General features: G+C 44.4%; 1 protein-coding gene across 1 annotated transcript in view; it reads right to left on the reverse strand.

The window, feature by feature from the left end:
* MICAL3 (microtubule associated monooxygenase, calponin and LIM domain containing 3) overlaps nt 1-19,183 on the reverse strand; it is a 346,852-nt gene that overhangs the window by 263,216 nt on the left and 64,453 nt on the right. Inside the window, exon 8 of the mRNA XM_044991795.1 lies at nt 2,049-2,237. The gene's annotated coding sequence lies outside the window, so the exon portion shown is untranslated. The remainder of the gene's footprint in view (nt 1-2,048; nt 2,238-19,183) is intronic.

Here is a 19,183-nt window from a genome sequence, read left to right on the forward strand (position 1 = left end):
TAGCCCACGAAAGCTTATGCCCAAATAAATTTGTTAGTCTCTAAGGTGCCATAAGGACTCCTCGTTGTTTTTGCTGTTACAGACTAACACGACTACCACTCTAAAGCTTATCAGATAGTTATTACCAGAGTTGTTGTTCTTTTTACTCATCTTTCTTTTTAAATCCTCAAGCAAACCTGTTCATAATTTTGGATTGTCCATTATCTTTGCAATGCATTAGAATTCCACTAGCATTATAACATGCAATATCATCGGGCTGCAGTGATTTGTATATGTTTAATTTTTCTAAATATTTCCTCGCCTGCATTTCAGAGTTAGATTAGAAACGTCTTTCTTACTTCCTAAATTGTTCACAACTGTTACTGTTGTTAAAGACAGATTTTAAAAAGTTCAGTAGCTCAGCAGTTTTATAACTACAGTATAAATAATTCAGTCCACCCCCATTCCCCACCCCTGCTCTTCATTTATTAATGGATTTTATTTTTATGCAGTATTTCTCTCTCCTCCACCCTCTTTATATATCTATATGTAACATGGGTGTAATGTGCAGTATTTTCCTGCCAAATCTCCCATTGATTTTAATGGGAGTTTTTGCCCAAATAAGATCCAAATAAAGACTTTAGGGTTTGGTCCTATATCTGTAAATAGGAAACAGAATGAAGAATTGTCTGTGGCGCAGGATGATGGAGTGTGTATATTGTGAGAGTAGGGGCAGTTTCTAAGGAAGGCATGAAAGGACAGTTTTGTATGTTTCAGAAGAGCAAGATGAAGGAGAGTGGGGCGAGCAGGCTGAGAGCTGGTCTTTTACAATGGAGGAGCAGGGTGAGGGAGAGCTTTCCTGTGTTTACACTCATGTTAACACTGATTTTTTAACTTGAAATAATTGGAGAGTGGATTCTTTCTTTCTCCGTCTCTGTCATCCCGCAGCTGTGCAAATATTTTATCATGTGACTCTGGAAGCACAACACTGAAAGTCTCTGATGTGAATAATGCCAAGAGGAAAATGCACTGAACAAAAGGCTAAAGCCTGGGCTGGACCCAGCTGCCAGGATCCTCCATCCCCAGCAGAGTTTGCAGGGGTGAGGGGAAATACATAAATAGAAGAGAGAGAAGCCATACAGCGTTCACTGCTTGCACTGTAACCATCAGTCACCCCAATGGGTGGAGAGATAGAGACCTCATATCCTCCGCCTTCCTGAAGAGATGTGGCAAAAATAGCAAAGTAATTAACTCTCTGATAAATCACAACTTTATTCATGAAAGTTGGCTCTCTTCGCAGCACCACCTGCATGTATTGTGACTACTTAAAATATCCAGCTCATACGCTACAGGTAAACTGAAGAACTGAGTCTCTGGAAACTAGACCACTCCTGGCAAGTTGGTCCAAGGCTGCTCTTGTCTGGCATGAGGCTGGTCTTCCTCCAGGAGGCCCAGGGGATCATCAAAGAGCACCAAAAACTGACCCGGGTCAGCATACTGAGAATGCTTTCCCTCTTAAGCATTCTGAGGAGTTTATCCTTTGTGCAGCATACACAAGATGTGGGCCGCAGGAGATGATGAAAAAGTAAGTATGTTGTGAGTGGGACTCTGGTGGATGGTGATTCTCTGCTGAAGAATCCCATGTCCTTACTTCTGGGGGATGTGTAAGCCTATAACAAATCAATTCACAAGTGATATTCTGAGCCTTTCCTCATTTTCCATGCTGGTTTAGTGGCTCTATCACACTGCCCAGATCTAATGCTAGGCCAGCCTCTGCTCTTCCTCTTCCATAAGAGCTGTCATCCTGGAACAGATAATGGTTCATCTTGTACAGCATCCTAACAGTGGCTAATGCTGGATTATCCGCAGGAAAGTGTAAAACCCCTATAGTGCACCTGATTCTGCAATTCACCACTACTATGGAGGGGAATGTCTTCCTGGCTGGTCAGGGTTCTAAGCATTAAAACATAAGATTGATGATCCAGACCATTTTTATTCAAGCAAATATAACTGCAGATGCTAGTCAAATAAACACTAAAACTCATTTGGAATATCACTATGCTATATACCTCAACAATATCCTGTAGCAGGGAATTCCACAGTTAGTTATTCAAATTGCAGTAATTTCTATCATGTTCTAGGTCCATTCTTCTTCCTTTCCAATAGAGCAGTGTTGGTAATTTTCATCTCTGTTCCTATAGAGGCTCTCACACTTGAAAAGTCTTCTAATCACTTTAATTCCACTTGTCTTTAATTGTCTGAATTAACGAAGAGTAATCAGTTAATGTTAGTACAGTGCTTTGAATAGGTAAAGTGCTACATAAATGCTAGGTATTAATTATTTATTAGATTATTATTTATTTTACTGTTGTTGTTCGCTGCACTTTTCTCTGCTTTTAGGGTCAGTGGCCAACGGGAAACCAGTGATGGCCCAGCAATTCATTCAGCCCAAGCTAAGCAGTCAGGCACACCTGAGCCCATCACCATACTGTGGCTCCTACAGCACAGCCAGGCAGGGGCGGCTCTAGGATTTCCGCCGCCCCAAGCAGGGTGGCACGCCGCGGGGGGCGCTCTAGCGGTTGCCGGTCCTGCGGCTCTGGTGGACCTCCCGCAGGCACGCCTGCGGATGCTCCACCGGAGCTGCGGGACCAGCGGCCCCTCCGCAGGCACGTCTGCGGGAGGTCTACCGGAGTCGCGGTCCCAGCGGACCTTCCCACTGGGACGCCGCGCGCTGGGGTCTGGTGCCGGCCTTGCAGCCAGGTGTCCTTGCAAAGAGTTTAAAGCTGCAGCAAAGACCTTGTGCCCAATGCTGACGAATAGCATTTCCATCCTGCAGCCAGGCTCAGATTCCAGCCTCACCACAGCTATCCACTTACAGCATCTGCACCTTGGTGATAACAGATGGGGAGCTCTGCGCACTCACTGTGACAGCAGCAGCCAGGACTGACTACGGTCATTTCTCTGAAAGTAGTTCTGTCAGTGAATCCAGTCCTGAAACCATTATAACCCTAGTGGTACCAGCAGGGAACTTCCTGTACAGGCAGGGCAGGAAATTGAACCAGTGTCTCCCACCTCCCAGGTAAGTGCTCTAACCACAGGGCTAAAGGTTGTAAAGGAGGGCTGCTGTCTCCCCAATGGGCTATTTCATGCAGAGTTAGGCTGGAGCCTAAGCCATTTCTTCCAAGAATGGCTTGGGTGCCTGTAGCAGGGTGGACCCTGCTCCTGCCCAGAGGGGCTTGAAAAGCTGCCTGCCGGGGCTTGAGAGGGGTGGCTCTGGAAGCTGGGCTGAGTAAGGAAGTGGCCACAGCTGGGGCCACGCCCCAAACTGAAGCCCTGGGGCTTATAAGAAGGCAGGGAAGCCAGAGCCCAGACAGTCTCTCTCTGCTTCCAGAGAGAGATGGGCCTGGCTGCTTAGAGGCTGACAAGGTACCTATGGTGAAGCAGGGCTGGGGAAGGGCTGAGGAGCTAGGGAAGCTCCAGCCTGGAAAGCCCCAGGCTGCGGCCTAGAAAAGGGCAAGAGGTACTGGGGGTTGCAAGGGACAACCCAGGAGTAGGTAAAGCAGCAGGTCCAAACCCCTTTTGCCTGTGATGAGTGGGCCGATGCTGCAGTCTGCCCCAGGGTGTGGGGCTAGACCATGACTGTCAGTGGCCACTACTGAGGCAAAGTGGGGATAGTAGGGTGGGGGTTCCCTGGGAGGGGGAAACCCAGTTAAAGGGGCACCGGGGTCCTGGGAGGGACCCGGGGCCGATAAGAAAACAGGCGGATCACTGGCCAGCAGAGGGCGCTCCAGGCTGAAAAAGAGCTAATTCCCCAGAAAAACCAGCGGGAGGCGCTGCGGCGGTGAGTAGCCCGTTTACAGTGCCAAAGCCACCTGACTCCAGGAGAAAGGTTCCTGGCTGTGGATCACAAGCAGAAATAGGTGCCTCCCTGCAGCCTGGACATAGGCACCAAACTCCTTGAAATGGGTGGGGCTTAGCATATCCCTCTTCTTGGCATCTCCCATTGGCTAGCGTAGGCAGTTCCCTGTTTGTGCATCCCATTCGCAGGTGCCTATGTCTTTCCATGCATTGCGCAGAGAGCCTCGCCACCTAAACCAGGCTTTGGGGAGCCCTGTGATTTTCAAGGCACCTAGAACTTAGTGTTGCAATCCTATGCGCTGCAATGCCTAAGTCCCTTTATGGATCTGTGGCCTAATTTTCAGAGGTGATGAGCAACCACAATTCCAACTGAAGTCAGTGGGTTCTATGTTTATTGTCTCTCCAGATCAAATATGCTCAATTTACAAATAAAGATGGGTGTGTTTTAACTGCCATCCCTACTACCTCTGGCTAGGATATCAGACTCAAGCTGAGTTCCTCCTCTCTTATTCATAATCACAAGTGATAAATTATTCGGTGGCCAAATTAGGCCCTCGGTAACATTGTCAATGCATTTACACAGGTGTAACTGAATGGAACATAGTAGGCAATTCTGTTGAGGCTGTAGAAGGTGGAACAGAATCCTGCTGCATTTCTCATTCTCTTAGGGGTGTTGGCTCTTCAGGGCTAATAACAGCAAAGTTCTTTGTGTCACTAAACTCAGCAGATCTGACTATACACAAAGGGGAGACATCTTTTGAATAAAAAGGTCACTCTCTAATGTTCCAGCTTACTTTAACTCCTTCTGGGGTCTCTGATGCAGTCCCTCTAGAAGTCGCTCAAAGACACCAAGGCAGCGAATGGCAGCTCCAAAAGGATAAAGCTTCATAAAGCTGCTTTTCTCTTGGTCTGGCTCAAAGCCACTCGCTCAAGATTATTTCCGAGTTGAGAAATCAAAGGAAAGTGATGGAGGCAGAGTTCAAGTCTTCCGGAGGGGAGGCGTCACCGTGGACACGGTTCCTGGTGTGGCACAAGGAGGAGATGGATTGCCAGCACCCGTAAAAGAGGTCACAGAGAGTACGCTCACTCTAATCACTCCCCTCCCACAATGCCCTGTTCCTTACTTGCTGCTTCTAGGTTGTAAGCAGCTACAGGCATGATTTTATCAAGGGAATTTGATTGTCTGGTTTCTTTTATCCCTGTTCTTACTGTCTCCTACAGAGAGCTGCCAGCCAGGAGGGTGAGGAAGGGTTTCTGTTGTAGGGCTCGCCAGGTAGAGACCCATAACAATAGCCTCTATCACAGGGGGTGCAAAACATAGCAGACAGCCAAATGCAATCTCCAGTGTTGCAAAATGTGAGGAGTCCTGGTAAACCAACAACTGAAGAGCAGAGAGTCAGAAGGAGAAAGAAGAGAGTGAGCAAGGGAGTAAGACAGAGAGACATAAATGCAAAGCGTAGAGTAGGAGGATGACAAAAAGTGAGTTAAGGAAACAAAAAAGAAAAAGTGCTGAGAAGAGAAACAATGGGCAGCAAATGGTGAGGGGAGAAGAAAGACAGCAAGAAGAAAACATGACAGAAATGTATGAAAACCAAACTCCAGGCAAAATTCTCCTCTCTGAGCTACATGGTTGATCTCAACTGATTTTCCTATCATCTCTAAACACCTGGAAATCTAATTGAACTACCAGAAGGGTTTGTTTGTTCATGTTGGGGCCCTTGTGCATGGGCAGATGACATTGAGGGCTTATAAGCATGAATGTGTGTGCGCGTGAAAAGGATGGGAATATCCATGTATGTGTTAGCAGAGGTGTGTGTGGAAGCTAATGTATGTGGCAGAGGGAGTATAAAGATCAGTTGTTGAGGTGTGTGTCTGGGTACGTATGGGAGATGGTTATATGTGTGCAATACCGCCAGCCTCAAAAATCATGCTCCCCAAAATAACAAGACTGAAGTAAAAATCAAAAGATTTAAAAAAAAAATAATTTGAGTTATTTTAATTGCCTTCTCATTCCAGATCATTTGGGGTGCACTCACTTCGCATTTTCAAGCTTTTATTCACACTAGGAGGGCTAGAAATATAATTAAAAACAAAAAAGAAAGTTAAGATTCTCATAAAGTCTCCTGATTCCAGCAGCTTTAAGAAAAACACCAAATATCATGAGACTTCTGGGAAAATGGTGTGTGTGTGTGTGTGTGTGTGCGCTGAGGCCTGTATGTGTTTCTGATAGGGTGTACATACAGTGAGTATGTGTGTTGAGGAATGTATGTATCTGTGCTTACAGCGTGGGTCTATGCAGTTGTGGAGAAACTGTGGGTTGGAGGCTGGATGGCTCCTCTACCTGAAGATGCTTACAATAGTGAGTGTTCTTCTCCATCCTGACTGGCAGCTGTCTTTGCCAGATGCGAGCACGGAATGACAGCTTTGGTACAAACCACAGCTGAAGGCTGATGTCTACTCAGAGAAACCTTCAGAGCAGTTTCCAAAAGCTCCTGTCACAGCCTTATTCTCCAATGGAGTAAAGGGGGCAAAGAAACAGCAAGGCTCTCCTCAAGAAGGAAAGAGATTGGGCAGAAGGAAGAGACAGTAAACAAGAGTGTTCCATCCTCCTTCACCAAAGCAGGAAGGGAGCATGGTGCAGATTCTCCCTGTCCTTGGCCCTAATCATGCTGCAGGGGCTGGGAAATCCTTGTGTCCTCTGGCTCGTTAACTCAGGCTGCTGCTGTTCCACACAGATCAGTGTATCATCAAATAGAGTGTATTCAACCCACAGCACTTTACCTATTGATGGTTTTCATGGTGTTTATAGGCATATCCATCCATGTAACAGCATGAAACATTTCTCTGGGGATCAGACTGAGAGAATCTTCCCCACTTAATCTCTATTATGGATTTGGCCTTCTGTAGAGGATTTACCACTTAACCCATTAAATCCTGTACACAGCCAGCTATTGTTCATGGATAACAATGAGCTTCATAATTTAGTTGTGGGGTGGTGAAACTCTTCAGTGGAAATTGTCTTTTCACGGAACACAGCTTCTTTGTTAACCCCTGACTGGCCTAGCAATGTGAAAGCAGCCTGGTGACATAGCATAGTGTCTCTTTCTTCACCTCATAACTCAGCCAGCGAGAGGGGATTCAGTCATCATAAATATAAAGTCCCTCAGTCAATGAGAGGAAAGAAACAGCACAGATAAAAAATGTGGGGAAGAATCAAGCCACCTCATCTGTAACATTAAAACAAGTTTATTTTTATATGGTGTCCTTAATAGCATCTTTATGTTGCTTTTCTTGTAGGAAAGCATTATATTCACTTCTGGGAAGGTTTCAGAGTAGCAGCCGTGTTAGTCTGTATCCGCAAAAAGAACAGGAGTACTTGTGGCACTTTAGAGACTAACAAATTTATTTGAGCATAAGCTTTTGTGGGCTACAGCCCACTTCATCAGACGGTCACATAAACACCACCCTATACTGGAAACCTACTGACCGCTATACTTACCTACATGCCTCAGCTTCCATCCAGGATACACCGCACGATCCATTGTCTACAGCCAAGCTCTAAGATACAACCGCATTTGCTCCAATCCCTCAGACAAACACCTACAAGATCTCTATCAAGCATTCTTAAAAATACAATACCCACCTGCTGAAGTGAAAAAACAGATTGACAGAGCCAGAAGAGTATCCAGAAGTCACCTACTACAGGACAGGCCCAACAAAGAAAATAACAGAATGCCACTAGCTGTCACCTTCAGCCCCCAACTAAAACCTCTCCAGTGCATCATCAAAGATCTACAACCTATTCTGAAAGATGATCCCTCACTCTCACAGATTTTGGGAGACAGACCAGTCCTCACTTACAGACAGCCCCCCAACCTGAAGCAAATACTCACCAGCAACCGCACACCATACAACATAAACACTAACCCAGGAACCTATCCTTGCAACAAAGCCTGATGCCAACTCTGTCCACATATTTATTCAAATGACACCACCATAGGACCTAATCACATTAGCCATGCCATCAGGGGCTCATTCACCTGCACATCTACCAACGTGATATATGCCATCACGTGCCAGCAATGTCCCTCTGCCATGTACATTAGCCAAACTGGACAGTCTCTACGCAAAAGAATAAATGGACACAAATCTGACATCAGGAATCATAACATTAAAAAACCAATAGGAGAACACTTCAACCTCTCTGGTCACTCAGTAACAAACTTAAAGGTGGCAATTTTGCAACAGACAATCTTCAAGAACAGATTCCAACGAGAAACTGCTGAGCTTGAGTTAATATGCAAACTAGATACCATTAACTTGGGTTTGAATAGAGACTGGGAGTGGCTGGGTCATTACACATATTTAATCTATTTCCCCATGTTAAGTATCCTCACACCTTCTTGTCAACTGTCTAAAATGGGCCATCTTGATTATCACTACAAAAGTTTTTTTTCTCCTGCTGATAATAGCTCATCTTAACTAACTAGCCTCTTACAGTTGGTATGGCTACTTCCACTTTTTCATGTTCTCTGTATGTATATACGGTATATCTTCTTACTATATGTTCCATTCTATGCACCTGATGAAGTGGGCTGTAGCCCACAAAAGCTTATGCTCAAATAAATTTGTTAGTCTCTAAGGTGCCACAAGTACCTCTGGGAAGGTGAGGGATTGGAATAGAGAGAAGAGGTGTCCCTGAGACAAATTGTAGGTTAAGAAGTGGTACACAAGCTAAAGGTATCTGAGAACTGCTCAGGAAGGAATTTTTCCGCAGGTCAGACTGGCAGTAAGATTTTTCTGCCTTCCTCTACAGTGTGGGGTGTGAATCACTTGCCAGAATTATCTGGGTTTCTCTCAATTTCTTGACACTTTCAGGGGTCTCAGGCATTGGTGCACCTCAGTCCCTCCTATTTTCTGCCCGTGGCACATCGTAGTTTAATCTCCTGTGTGGCTGTATGCTTTGGTCTAATTCCAATTGTGGGTTTCGTGTGCGGGTGGTGTTGGTGGCCTGTGACATACAGGAGGTCAGAGTAGATGATCTGGTGGTCCCTTCTGGCCTTAAGCACTATTGCTATGACTACCATTATGCCACTTTAGACAGAGGCATGGTCAAGAGATTGGAAAAGAGCACACCACCCGCTCTTGCCCCACAATCAGCCAGGGATATACATGGATAGCCTGGGCATTGGAGGAGTCAGGGTGAGAGAGGTCTGCTTTTCTGGTTTGTGATTGTCTTTTTTCAGGCAGGCATGAATCTCCTAATGGTGGGTTAATACTGAGAAATGAGCACCAACTTAGATTATAGCATCTATGAAGCAATCTTGGAACCATTAGCAATTATGTTTGAGAACTCATGGAGGATGGCCAAGGTCCCAGCGGACTAGAAAAAGGTAAACACGGTACCGGTCTTTAAAAAAGGGGAACAAAGAGGATCTGGGGAATTATAGACCAGTCAGCCTAACTTCAATACCTGGAAAGATACAGGAACAAATTATTAAACAATCAGGCTGTAAGCACCTAGAGTAGTGGTCAGCAACTGGTTGATCACGATCGACTGGTCAATCCTAGAGGATCTCCCAGTCGATCATGATCTCTGGTGGTGTAGCGGGGCTGCCGCTAAGGCTTGCTCCCTGCCTGCCCTGACTCCACGCCACTCCCAGAAGTGGCCAGCACAGTCCCGTGGGCAGGGGGGCAGGGGTCTCCCTCTGTGTGCTGCTCCAGCCTGCAAGCACTGCCCCCGCAGCTCCCATTGGCCGGGAACGGGGAGCTGTGGCCAGTGGGAGCTGTGGAGGTGGTGCTTGCAGAGAGGGGTAGTGTGCGGAGCCACGTGCTCCCCCCACTCCCACGGGCCACAGGGGCACTTTGGCCCCTTCAGGGAGCGGTGTGAGGCCGGGGTAGGCAGGGAGCCTGCCTTAGCCTTGCTGCACTGCCAACCGGGAGCTGCCTGGCGGGACGCTCCACCTCAACCCCCCACCCTGAGCCCCCTCTTGGAGCCAGCAGCCCAAACCCCCTCCTGCACCCCAACCCCCTGTCCCAGGCTCAGCCCAGAGCCCCCTCCCACACTGCAAACCCCTCGGCCCCAGCCCAGAGCCCACACCCCCTCCCGAACCTCAACCCCCTACCCCAGCCCAGTGAAAGTGAGTGATGGTGTGGGAGAGCGAGTGATGGAGATGGGAGGAAATGGAGTGAGTGGGTGGGGCTTTGGGGAAGGGGGCAGGACCTCAGGGAAGGGGGCAGGGTAGATCCTGGATTGCCCTTAAACTGAAAAAGTGATCTTGGGCGTAAAAAGGTTGAGACCACTGACCTAGAGGATAGAGGGTTATAGGGAATGCCAGCAGGGATGTGAAACCAACCTAATTTCTTTCTTAGACAGGGTTACCGGACTAGTGGAATGGTGGGGGGGAAGGAAGCAGTAGACGTGATATATCTTGATTTTAGTAAAGCTTTTGACACAGTCCCACATGACATTCTCATAAGAAAACCAGGGAAATGTGGCTTAGATAAAATTACTATAAGGTGAGTGCAAAACTGGTTAAAAGAGGATACTCAAAAAATAGTCATCAATGGTTCACTGTCAAACTGGGAGGACATAGCTAGTGGGGTCCCACATGGGTCAGTCCTGGAACCAGTACTATTCAGTATTTTCATTACTGACTCGGATAAGGGAGTGGTGAGTATGCTCATCAAATCTGAAGATGACACCACGCTTAGAGGTGTTGCAAGCACTTTGGAGGACAGGATTAGAATTCAAAACAACCTGGACCTTGGAGAATTGGTTTGAATTTAACATGATGAAATTCAATACAGACAAGTGCAAAGTACTTCACCTCGGAAGGAAAAAAAATCAAATGTACAACTACATAATGGGGAATGACTGACTAGAAGGCAGTCCTGCTGAAAAGGACCAGGGGTTATAGTGTCAAAAATGGAATGCAGTTGCAAAAAAGGCAAATATCACTGTGGGGTGTATTAACAGGAGTGTTGTATGTAAGATACAGGAAGTAAACGTCCCACTCTACTTGGCAATGGTGAGGCCTCAGCTGGCTCACTGTGTCCTATTCTGGGCACCACAATTTAGGAAACGTGGACAATCTGGAGAAAGTCCAGAAGTGAGCAACAAAAATGATAAAAGGTTTAGAAAACGTGACTTACAAGGAAGGGTTAAAAAAACTGGGGCATGTTTAGTCTTGAGAAAAAAAGACTAAAGTGGGACCTGATAATCTTCAGCTATGTTAAGGGCTGTCATTAAGTAGACAGTGATCAATTGTTCTCCATATCCACTAAAGGTAGGACAAGAAGTAATGGGCTGAATATGCAGCAAGGGAGATTAGGTTAGACATTAGGAAAAACTGTCTAACTATAAGAGTAGTTACACTCTGGAATAGGCTTCCAGGGGAGGTCGTGGAATCTCCATCACTGGAGGTTTTAAAGAAGGAAAGTCTTCAATGGGAGTTTTCAACAGGAAAGTCCAGTCGGATGTACTGACTGGACACCAAAACTCCGGTTACCGTGGGGCGCGGGGAGGCCCCGGGTCATTAACCCTGGTCAGCCCCTGCTCAGCGGGGGCTATCTCCTACCTGCAGGCAGGCTCCTTGTCAGGGTGCAGCAGCTCCTGTCCCAGCCCCAGAGCAGAGGGAGACAACTAGGGGGAGAGGAGAAAAGGAGCGGGGGGGAAGGGAGGTGGATATGATCAAATGAGCAAAGGGGAAGGAGGGAGAGGAGCAAGTGATGGGAGCGGGGTCTTGGGGGGAAGAGGCGGAGCAGGGGGCAGAGCCTTGGGGGTCCAGTTACCAGCAGTTAGAAAGATGGCAACCCTAATATGGATGTGACTATAAGATTTCACCCTAAATTAGAGATGATTTCAGCTTTGGTAAGACTAAGTGATGGAATCTTCTACTTTATCAGTTGACAGGTGCATGAAAGCAACAATGAAGAGTGTCTAGAAAACTCCTGGCCTGCCTTTCCAGATGGTTCTGCTGGCTCAGGTTTCATTTAAAGCTGACAACAAGGGGGAGAAAGCAGTAAAGTTGCTTGCAGCTGCCCTTCCCCCACGCTGACAAGTAAACAACTGTGTGCAGAGATAGTAAACTAATTAGAAACCTAATCCCATCTTCATCTGCAGCCAACATTGCTATGACACCTTCCGGAAGACATGAGAGAAGCCAGGGAATGAGAAGGGAAGAGAAGGAGACAGAAAAACAGTTTGCGAGGGCAAAGAAAAGCAATGCAAATTAATTTTATACATACGATGGTCATAGATAGCTCTTAATCCAATAAAATGCTAATATAGGACATGGATCTTTAAAATATGGGAGGAAACCCCAAATAAAAAATATTGTTTCTGGAGTGACTATATTAAAAAGAGTCCAGAGGAAAAATAGAAAAGTAACAACTTCTTTCAATAATAAATAAATAAATTCAACTACATGAGCAAGATAGCAGGAAAATTTTGGTTTATTCCAGAATTCCTCCCACCTAGTCCCCTAGCAGCATGTGGAGTGGCAATACACTGAACTCATGAAACCCTCAACTAATGAAACACAAGACAGAAGCATTGCATCATCAAAACAATCCCTTCTTAGCTGATCCTATCCTAAGTGCCAGACACTGTTACCTAGCAACTTCAGAGAACCCTTAATTAACCCTTCAATGAGTATCACAAGACCCAGCAAAAAGAGACAGAAACAAAGTCTGAAATAACATGGGTTTGTTCCTTTATTCTAGATCATGTTTTAATGTTTATATAGCTTCAGTTTCAAGGTCAACATTTCTGATGTCAATAATTTACAGTGATAATTAGCGGAGGGATGGAGATAAACTTTGAGTTTAAAATAAGGGCCAGCCCTGTTAATCAGCAGTATTGACAATTCCAAGCATTTAACAAAAAAAAAAAAAAAAAATACCCCCCCAAGAGCTAAGCCCCCCAAGATCTAAGCCCCCCAAAATCATGAATTTAGCTTTAAAATAATTAAATTTGAAAATAATAAATTTTAGATTCCTTTCATTTGCCTTCTGGTGTTGGCGTATTTATGATTCACATTGTCAAGCTTTTCTCCATGACCAAAAATTTACTTTAAAAAAAAAGGCAGAAATTCTCAGAGAACTATAACAGGGTTCAAAAAAGAACTAGATAAATTCATGGAGGATAGGTAGGTCCATCAATGGCTATTAGCCAGGCTGGGGGCAGGCTATTATGTTCTAAAAACCTAATTTCAGCTTTAAAAAAAATCAAATCAAATATCACCAGGACTCATGAGATAATTGTGAGAGTTGGCAACCCTGATTCAGAGACAGCAAAGTGATGCAGGGCTGTGTAAGGCAAAGAGGATTTTATTGAGCAATATTGACCTCCTGCGTTTAGTATTTTCTGACAATTAATGACTGGTTGTGGGAAATGAGAAGCCTTGGAACTCTTAACTAAGTTGGTCAGAAAGTCCTGATGCCACGAAGGTATTTAGGCTTCAATCTTCCATTGATTTCAATGGATGTTAGGACCCTAAATACCTTTGAGGACCTGGGCCAAAGGGCTTTGAAATACCCAGCCCAGTGGTAATTATTGCTATTATAAACAGTGAAAAGAAAATATAAAGTAATTGTTATTCTTTCTATGTTGTGTCTCAAGTTCTGCATATTGTTGGGTATTTTGTTTACTATGGAGCAGAGAAAGGATCATAATCAACTGAACAATCACCCTTCTTTTTGAATTTTTACCTAATATTCTTACAAGGAACACCTCAGGTTACTATAAGTGAAAGAAATTGAACAGAAAGTATAGTTTTCCCTAGGTTTCCAGTTTGTTTACTTTGTTCATCTGACAACGTTTTGGCGTCTAGTTACCTTTACTGTTTCTCTGGAACGGTCATTTCTGCTGTTTGTGTGGGTCTTTCACACAGCAACACGAGGAAAAACAAACACTTTTTAAAAATAGGACAATGTGACAGTAAACATTGACAGGTGGTCTTAGGGGCAGATGTAGCACCTGAGACATTTACTCTTTTTTTTTTTAAAAGACTAGATTTCATGCTGTGTCCTTTTAATAGCTGAGACACAGTGAAAATGGGAAACCTGGACTTCATTTTCAGCCTTTTTGTCAGGGGCATCACAGGAGTATCCAAACGTCACCCAACTTTGGGCTGCAACGATAGCTTGCCAAGAACTTGAGGGTACACCGAATTTGGATTAAATGAAGCAGATTGCAGCCATCCATCTTTATATTTAATATGGTACTGTTGCTCACGGTAATTATAGGTTCCAGCATGCAATGCTCTACACCTCTGTCCTGACCCAAAGAGCAAGAACGCTCAGATCAAGATGGAACATTGTATGCTGGAACCTATAATCTCTGTGGACCACATTCCCCTATTATCATGCCTCCGACGAAGTGGGTATTCACCCACGAAAGCTCATGCTCCAAAACGTCTGTTAGTCTATAAGGTGCCACAAGACTCTTTGCTCCTATTAAAGATGAGGCTGTATGCTACATTATATTGCAGAACTTCATGGCTCATACCTGTCCTAGAGGCTGCACTTTGTCTTGTCTTGGCTTACAATGCCCTTTATATTGCAGTCTCTGCTGTCTGATGTTGTGTGGGTCTATGACTATATCCTTCTTCAAGTGCAGGGCCTCACTGTTTTCAGCTCAAAATCTTCCTAATGCTGCTAATCTCATATTAACAGCCTACTGACACAGCAGACACTAGGAGAAACAGAGATTGCCAGAGACCAGCTCTCTGGCCCTGTGACCGTGTGCTGGTCAGATCTGGATTAATACTTGAAGAGATTTTCCCCAGGAAGCCTTGTTACAGGTGCGTGCATCTCTAACATGCTTTGAGCTACTGCAGGAGTGGGGAAGCGTGGAACCTATGAGTTTACAGATGGTAAACATGAAAATAAAGACCGTTGGACAACTCAGGCTCATTTCATTTGTTTTTCTGCATAAAAATCACAATTATAGGGAATCCTTCCCTTCTCAGCTAAGGGGCACCTAGGCAGAGACTGACATCCCACATATGACACAAAATGCATTATGATGTACCCCAAAACAACATCTCCCTCTTACTGTACACAACTGATAGCTGATCTCCCTGAATTTAATCCTTTCTAATACCACAATCTGTTTTCTGGAAATTAGGCTTTGTCTACATGGGAAAGTTTTATTGGTATAAACTTACATATGAATTTAAACTGATAGTTATATCGGTATAACCCTCCACTCTGATTCCATTGTATGTGTAGCCTCATTTATTTTGGCTTAGCTTAAAAATAGCTACACTTATACTGGAGTAAGTGTCCACGTAGGAGCATTACACCAGTATAACTATACTGGTATAACTGGCAAAACTTTCCTATGTAGACAAGGACTCCTTCTGAAAAATAAAATAATCTCCCAGAAACTGCTATGCTGATGTTGGCTTGTCTCTGATAGGGTTGCCAGTTTTGGTCGGGCGTATTCCTGGAGGTTTCATCACATGACATAATCTTTCATTAAAGATTAATATTTCATTCCTGGAGAGTCCCCAGGACAATCCTGGAGGGTTGGCAACCATAGTCTCTGAGTCAGGACTAATCTCCCTAAAAGATCAACATATTTTAATTTTGCCAGGTAAGCTGCCAATGAAATAAGTGAACCTGTTATTGAGTTCCTGTACTATTGTTTGTGGCACTAATGGTGACTGTAGGAGGTTTGCCTTCAAAGCACCATACTGTCCCCTATAGGAACAAAGAGATAAGTACAAAAACATTCCCCCATGCCTTACAGAGCAGAACTGAACTTTTATTCCATCACTTACACTATGATGCCTACCAATCCAGCTGAGCTTCTGGAAAGATCAGCCTGCATCTCATGCAAACCTTTGGTTTAAAAACAACTCTGCCTCTCTCCTGTTTTCTATACCTGTAATATAATTATATTATTGTTGTTGCTTTTATTTCTTTTCCCTTGTTCTTTATTAGCAGGGACATTTGCATGGAAATAGTCAGAGTCACTTAGGAGCTGATCTCCTGCTGCTTATTTTCACTTCCCCCTCCCCCTGAAACAATGATCCTGTTTTTAAAATCACACTCATCCCCACAGCAACCACTCTAATGTCACCAATACAACACTGCTCTCTCCTTCCAAGGACCAAAATATTCTTGGCTGTCCTCCTTAAATGACACACTTGAACAGTATATTTGCATATTGCTAACTCACCTCATTTTCATGCTCTCTCTCCTGCTCCCTGTCTGATTCTCCATGGGACTATTCCGCAACTGTTTGCCTCTTTCAAAATTGATTCCTTCTCCATATTTGGGAATTTGTGTTGGGCACTAACTGGTACAACCCATTCTCTTCCCACAGTGCACACTGGGAGTTATAGTTTCCAGCAAGGAATGTTGTTTTCCAACATTCAAACAGCCAGCAAAGGCAACAGAAAGAAAGTTGTCTGAGATGACCCTTGTTTTCCTTCTTAATTATAACCCATCCTCCCTTTTAACAGTGTTTTAATCCTCTGGTTTGTTATACCCTCTCCTCCTCAATTATATCTATCTAGGTTTTCATACTGCAGTCATCACCATGGCATATGAGTGCCTCACACAACAAAGCACACATTAAAGACCCTACTACATTCTAGTTTGGTAAGTGATGCTATTGCTCAATATGTTTGACTCATTATGGAAGGGAGCAGGTGCTCCTCTTTGCCTGTGCTAAGTAATTATATGCAAAAACCAGGATAGGGCAACAGTAAAGCTGATACATTTCAAATCACACTATCCCTCCAATCAGAAACATCAGAGTTAAATCCCCCTTAAAGCCTTTTCTCTGCCACCTTAGGCATATGTGTTGCATTAATGACTTTCATTAAATGATCACACACAATAGTGGGCAACTAGCAAACATACAAAACAGCATAACTTATCCTGCCTCTCAGCTGGAAGTATATGGTTGGAGGCAGTTTTCTCATTGTGTAAAACTGATTTATGTTCCAACTGCACTATTTCCATAATAGTTAAGCATATGTAGTATTTTATATTACTGCATGTACACTGTGAGGTCATGCAATTGTAATGCCCACACTGCAGCTCATTGGACAAACTGTTTCATCCTTTAAAAAAAGTACTGTAGTAGTGAACGCATGAATACTCATGCACAAAAAGGATTCCTGAGGAGATCTCATGGTGTGTAGTACAATGTAGAGAGAAGCAGCCCTGGAAAGCTTGCATTTATCTGGTATATCAGGAAGCTACTGGCCTTGAGTACACCACTATCCTTTTAACAAGTTTCCAAGAAGCACCACTGATAGGCTTCAGAGGGAGCCAGCCACATGCTGCCACAATACAGGGCCCTTGAGGATCATGGAGGAGAAACAGGAAGAAAAACAGGAATTCCTTCAAAAAAGAAACCGTGCATTGTGACCAAATCCAACATATTTCACAGTGTAAGCCCTGCCCCTTTCTCTCAAGTCTGCTTCCTGCAAGTGTTTTTGTTTATTTATTTAGAGAGAAAAAGCTTGGGACCTCAACTTTAGCTAGTCAGCTTTTGCCAGTGAATGGAGCAAACTTCAACCTGACCCCGAACTCTGAGTTTGGCTACTTTAAAATAACTGTTTTCTAGGTCCTTGAAAACTGTTTGGTTGAGTTAATGTATGTTGTTAGGGCAACACCTTGTGACTAAACGGAAGAAGTGCAGTCTCTTAGTCCTACTGATTCTGGCTTCTTTGACTCTCCTGCTTACCAGCGGAGCTGAAGGTGGAAACTTTGGTTTGGACTCAGTTCTTTCATAGGAGAAGACTTGGTGGCCAGAGAAGTCAAAGATTTTGATAAACGTTGTGTCCTTATTTGAACCAAAGGCAAACTCTGAGACTCAAGCCCTTTGAAACTCATCACTAAGATAGAGACACATACCCTATCCTACATCAAGAAAACTCTTCTCTCTCATGCATACACAAACTTGCAACATCAGGTTTTCCTCTCTTCCAGGGCAGTTCATGTCTTTTCAGCATGCCACCACTGCATGCAAACTGGGATTTATAGACAGAAATGCAAAAGTGTGCCATCTTGCAGTCAATCCTTTCACGATACAAGATAATCCCTACTTTTCTCTATAGCATAGTTCACTTTAGAAACTTTTCAGGATGGTATGTGCATGACTCTCTGAGCACACTTTTGATTGGGAATGATCCTACACTATATGTATTACGATATAGTATTAACTTCAAGGACTTAATATGCAATATATTTGCAATGTGGCCAAGTTAGAGTGGCTATGAGCATCATGCTTCCTTTTACATTTGGTTGGTTCTAGCCAGCTCTGACTCTTTGTCTACAGAACACATTAATTTTCAAAAAAAAAAAAAAGAAGATAATATAGACTTGCAAAATTCAATTTCCCCACTCTCACACAGCAAGTATTATTTGTTTTTGGAATGTGAGTAACTTTTTTATTATAATTTACCTTCCTGGTAGTCAGTGGGTGAGAGGGTCTTGTGTGTGAGCAGGTAAATGTTCATGACAATTTTGCATGGCTTACATAATGATGCTTTGCACAGCCAGCCTTTTTCAGCGGTAGAGATAAAGAACTTTACAAATTGGGTAACAGAGGCTAAGTGACCTGATTTTTGAGGCTGCTGATTGCCCACAACTCCCCTAGAGCTCCCACTAAGTTCCAGCAGCTCAACATTTTTGACAATCTGGCCATACGTGACTTTCTTAAGGTCACACAGCAAGTCAGTGACAGAGAGAAGAACAGAACCTGAAACTCCTGATGACTCCCATTATCAGTTTCAGTCATCTAGAGTGACCATAGCTGCCCCACGTTCAAAGAGTAGTATTCCTTTGATACAATAACTACCAACAGCAATAGCTTTTAAAAACACTTAAAAGGCTTCTGTCTGGATTCCAGAGAGCCTGCTTTTTTCTTTAAATAAGTCAAAGGAAAACAGGTTAGGCCACTGCTCATCACCTTCCTCCCCCCATGCTCTATTCTATTGTGTTCTAATGCAGTATAATGAAAACTAGCTCTTTACAGCAATTGTCGGATTTCAGGCACCCAGGGCCTTATTTTCAGAGATGCTGAACTCCAGCTGATTTCTCATATGCTGGTGGATGCTCAGTACCAGGGCTTTTGCCGCCCCAAGCGGTGGGAAAAAAAAGGCGTGATTGCTATCGGCGGCACTTTGGCTGCAGCTCCACTCAGGACTGCCCAGGGGGGGGCAAGTGGGGCAATTTACCCCAGGCCCCGGGCCCAGCAGGGGCCCCTACGAGAGTTTTTCGGGGCCCCTGGAGCGGGGTCCTTCACTTGCTCCGGGGGCCCCGGAAAACTCTCACGGGGCCCAGGCCCCTGGAGCTTCTTCGCTCCCGGTCTTCG

Source organism: Mauremys mutica, chromosome 1, assembly GCF_020497125.1.
Source record: "Mauremys mutica isolate MM-2020 ecotype Southern chromosome 1, ASM2049712v1, whole genome shotgun sequence".
Taxonomy (NCBI): Eukaryota; Metazoa; Chordata; order Testudines; family Geoemydidae; genus Mauremys; species Mauremys mutica.